The sequence below is a fragment of the Aplysia californica genome, unplaced genomic scaffold (genome assembly GCF_000002075.1).
Source record: "Aplysia californica isolate F4 #8 unplaced genomic scaffold, AplCal3.0 scaffold00934, whole genome shotgun sequence".
Taxonomy (NCBI): Eukaryota; Metazoa; Mollusca; class Gastropoda; order Aplysiida; family Aplysiidae; genus Aplysia; species Aplysia californica.
Window position 1 is genome coordinate 211,564 of NW_004798204.1, and position 5,534 is coordinate 217,097.

Sequence of the window (5,534 nt, forward strand, 5' to 3'; positions counted from 1 at the left end):
CCCCATTTTTTCCCCCTCTCCTATGCAACTGAAATGTTCTACTGCTACTCCTTGGCTCCTTCTTACTGCTGGCTTAGGCTTTAGATAAGATCGAACACCTGGTCTTCTCTGATAAGGGAAAAAGAAATGTCTGTCAAGGTGCGCACGTAAAAGATCCCTTGCTGGCGGTTGTTAATCGAATATTGTAAAACATCTACAATAACAATTACACTCAGTCTGTGTTGGAATGGTCTCGTAAATGTTAATTATTCTGAGTATAACATGAAGCTGTATAAAGCAGTAATTCATTTTGTAGTAATTTTTATAGCCACTCCTCAGTAAAAACAGAAATCAGAAATATATAGCAGATTTATAAAAATGAATTGTCTAGAAAGGAACCTTTTTTCCCCCAGGATTTGATATTCAGAAAAACAGCTATAGAACAACCAAGAGAGTAAACACATTTGTTCATATCTCTCTGGACAGATAAACAAACTATTCTTTCCAGTAAACGTGCACCCTACTAGGTTACTGGATAACTACTCCACTGAAATGTTGCGCTCTCTTACCTATAACCCATGCTTTTATTTACATATTCGAGTGGATCCCTCAAGTATTCCGATGGTATGTTTTCTGAAATGATTACACCCATCAGTTTTCTTGTTTTGGTAAGTGTTTTACGGCGCTCGCAACTGCATAAGGTCATATCAGCGCGCGGGGCACTTTAAACATTTTCTGTTGATAGGAAATTTGAAATTTTCATGGGTGGCGGCCGAAGCCTAGGCCTACTCTTATCGATTTTAGACCACCATGGTACCAACGGGTCTTTATCGTGTGCAACTTGCACACGGGACCTCCGAGACTTTTTGCCCTTGTCCGAGAAGGCTAGGTGTAGATCTTTCCTACCAAAAGATCAGAGGTGTGGCCGAAAGACAGCAGTAAGAATTTAAGGAGCCACAGAGTAGCAGAAGAAAGGCTGCAGAAAGAGTCGGAGGCCCAGAGGAGGGCGCAAAGGAGGTGAGGGGGTGGGGCGAGAAAGTGGAACGAAAGCAGACGACAGAACATTGCTAGAGAGCAGGAAAGGAGGTGAAAGGAGACAATCTTATTTTAGAGAAGAAACTTTTCAGTTGCTACACGGATTCGAACCTGGGACCTTTGAATGAGAGGCGAACACCTTAACCTCTAGGCCACAGGAGCCCCTAATCAGTTTTCATAAGGACAATTAAATAGTCGTTTTATTTCACCTACATTTGTTGGCGGGGGCTCTAGTGTGGTGTGTTGCTTTTTGTATCAAACACGTATCGTCTTTATCTTCCCTCCTTCTTTTTTGTGTTTGTTACTCTCTTGTAGCACCTCTAATCTTCGGTACTTACATGACCCTGTTGTGTTGCAAGTGCCGTAAAACTCTTAGTAAAATCAACCAACATTTTCTGGGTTCTATTCCCTATATCCCTCTTTCTGTTGAAAACAAAAACCTTTCAAGTCATACGACTTAGGTGAACAGCAGCCATTGCAATCAGGATATCCTTAATGTAACCTTTGTTTCTGTTTCTTGTTTTATCTTGATAAACGCCAATGTTGAGCTGTTAAATAGCCTATTAGTTGAACAGCATAATATTTGTCCAGTATCATTAACTAAAATGCATCAATAATAATCAAAAACAAAAAACCATTCTGACGAAACAATTAACAAATACATGAAACACTATGGAAAAAAGTATTAACCCAAATGGCTTGTTTATGTATAAGACATTTATTAATTTTTTTTGTTCTCGTTTCTCTTCCTTTTACTTAAATAGTCGTACTCAAGCAGACTCACACACGAAGCTTTCTTTTTGAAGGACACATTGATGAAAGACCAAATTAAGGAACAAAGAGACAATATAATGCAACTATGTGATTTCATACTCAAAGCAACAAAGCCAAAGTAGAAATATTCTGTAATATATGATGTCTAAGTGCTGAAAAGAACTTATCGTTAGTTACAACAAACTATAACAATACATGTATATATATACTTTCGTTTTAACTGACTCGATCTCAATGAGCACAGTGTTGGAATGAAATTACGCAAAATAAGCAAATGAAAGCCAACATGATGACATCTTACTGTGAAGGTGGAAGGAAAGTGTTTAGGTTAATACAAAAGCCAATAAAAGATTTATGAAGACTGTCAAATAAAACATTGTGGCTTTTATAAAAATGATATTAGACTAAGAAGAAGTAAGAATAATTTGTTCATTAGAACTACATTGTATAGTGATCAATCTACCATAAAAAAAACACTACTGAGATCGACTCATTTTGCTCTGAGATCACAAAACAAAATGTTTTTGATTTAAATTACCCCTTTGATGTTTCTTTATTGTGTTGAATAACCTTTACACAATCTTTCTGAAATAAGGTCGCTAACTGTATTTTAAAAGGTGGTAACGATAAGTGGGATTAATAGAGGTAGAAGCAGTAAAAATTGAGGTACAATGCGTGCATCCTATCATTCTGCCAAACCTGCAATGTCCATAAAACTAACAACACTGCTTGACTTCTTAAATACGATATACTAAGCAAACATTTGGAGGAAAGCCAATTAAGTGTACATCTTGCTTGTGCGACACAGTATTCATGAAAACTCTGAGTGCTTAATTAAATATGATAAAAGTATGTAATTCTAATTTGTTGTCTGTTTTGTAAGTTATGTTGTTGATTTGAGGAAAAAAAACCCATCCACAACCTACACCCACTGAATGAAAAAAACTAACCCTGAAAAGAATTGATAGTCGATAAAATTCATACTGAAAAGAACCTAAAAGACTCAAAACGACTCTCATGGTCCCTCGTAATGGGCACACCATTGCCATTCAACTTGAATTCATACCAAGAAAAAAACATTATATTGATGTAACAGTGGACATGTTGTATTTTCACACTCAGACATACACAAATTCTTGTTCTCTGGTGGTTTTAGAAGGTCAACAAAGGTTTAATCATTTTACCATGCTTAATCACAAATAGCAACATGCGCCGTAGTACGTGGTATTCACTATAAGGGAGCCTTCACACAGAAGTAGTTGTTGGAAAAAGACAAAACTCATCGGCCAGCTGTTAAAATGTAATAAGCCCAAAATTTTGATTTTTTTTTTAAATTGCAGTTTGTCAATCTGTGATATAGGTTATATGTGCTTAAGAAATATTTTCGTTGAAATTCAAATCCTGAATGTTGAAAAAAGTGAGAAAAAAATCAATTATGAAGGTACAATTTGTTAAAAGAATGAAACACTTTTTTTCTTTCTCCTATAAAATTTGCTTTCTGAGCTTAAACCATTTTAACAGCTTGCCAACAAAATGTTTCGATCTACTGAAGAAAGATAATGAAGAAAGGCTTAAAAAGCCACTGAGTCCCATCTGCCAAAGGGTAGATTGAAAAGCTATGATCGTGTTTATGTCCCCTTCAACATGAATTGACTATCCAAGAAGCATTTTTACCATGCACTTATGCAGTGGGAACACAGACTTGAATTATAGTACCCTAGACAAGGCACTATTGTCTGTGCCGCTCTTTGCTCTCCATAAATGCTTTGCTATGTTGGTGCGCACCATGAGCACACAAATGAAGGGTAAAACACCAGACTCGCTAATATCGAGTCCGCAGGTAACCTTTCCTCCTTTGATTCCAAATACGTTTAAAGTCAAATTATGGTGCACCCCATGGTGAACTGGAATTACATCAGAGTGCACGGCCTCGGATATTATAATACAAGTTCATGGGTAAGACTAACTAAATGTCACATCCATGAATGTTAAGAGAAATAAAACCGGAAAAAAAACCTTTGTGCCGGAATCTCGTCAAGAACAAATGAGTTGCAAAATTATTTACTATGTTCCGGTATTTAGGATTCAAGTTTAACAGCAGTGCAGGCGTCATTCCTCAACACTAGCTACTTCTGTGTGAAAACCACCTGAAATATCATTCAATCTTTTTACAATAGCATTATACTGGTACGCATAAATGGCAGCTGTTTGATCACAATAGGTGCGAAAGGGTAAGTATGCATGATGCATGAATAATGTGAAACAAGAACGCAGAAAGCATTTTATATTACAATATTTCAGCTGAAAAGTGGTCAATTCTGAACTTCCCTATTAGTGGTTCGGTGCTTTGTCATTGTACACAGAAAGCGTGAGCTTTAAGCCCCTATGGGAGGTTTTGAACAGGTATCTTTATCTAACCTGACAGGACCTTGTATTCCTTTCAGACTGAAGTGGTCTTCACATGCAAGTTCAAAGTAGCCTGGCTCCTTAATGATCAAATTTATGTTTATGGCAGCACAAAACATTTACTATCACATTTCCCAGTCTGACACTACAAATCAAACTGAAAGTCTACTTGATACATCTTACTTTTGTTTTATATAAAGGGGAGACATTAATTTACTCTTGCAGCTAAGAAAAATGCACAAACATACCCTTCAATCCAAATTTAATTGAGTGAAAACGGCAATATTGATCAGCTTTTTAATCTTCAGTACAATGAAACATTTTTTAAAGTCTGGGCACATTGTGCCTACAAAATTGACCTTATGAACTTAGATTTCTACTGAGATTTCTAAACAAAAGATTGTGCCCATATCATTATTGGCATCTCTCTCTCTCTCTCTCTCTCTCTTTCTCCATCTCCTCTCTCTCTTGTCTCCTCTCTCTCCATCTCCCTGCCCCATCTCTGTCCATTCCTTCTCTTTCTTCCCCCCTCCCTCTTTCTCTCCCCCTCCCTCCCCCCCCACACACATACACAAAAAACACACAGAATCACACACACACATAAATACACAGAATAATGTACATAAAAAAACTGTTCTGGCACAAAGGCGTGTGAACAAATAGAGGCCATTTCATTTTCTTGCCCTAGAAGACATTGAGGCAGAGTCCTGCTTTTTCATCTTTTTTTGTCGATAAACTTCAAGGCTTTTTCATCAGTGGATCAGTTCCCAAAAATGTCAACTGTTATCAAAGTCATACCTATTAAATGAATTTAAGATCTTTGGATAAGACATTGTGTGAATATCAAATCTGTTTTTATACTTTGAATAGCATAGAACTAATGTAGTTACACATAAAGAAAAGTTACCACAATAGTGCCTATCAAATGATAAGCCTAGTGGACAGAGGATACAGTTGTGTTAAAGTTGAGAGGTTTAACTTCCAAGGCTCCCTTGACAAGAGAGAATTAATGCAGAAGGAGATTGAGATGTTGTTTAAGTAAAACCCAAACAATAACTGCCTAATTTTACCAGAACATACCGCACGTCCATAGCAACATCAATGAAGAAGTAGAAGGGGCAGACTGCATCAAAGTTGTTCAACAACTGTCACTCTTCTTTGGAAGTCTCAGCTTTGAATGGAATTTAATTTCAAAAGAAATTACTACACCAAGGTCCTCTTCAACAAATGTTAGGTAAACACCCTTTAAAGTTCTCGCACAAAGAGTCCATTTTTAAAAAACAGAATTAAATTTCCAACACATACACGCGCGTGAATACACACACACACACACACACACA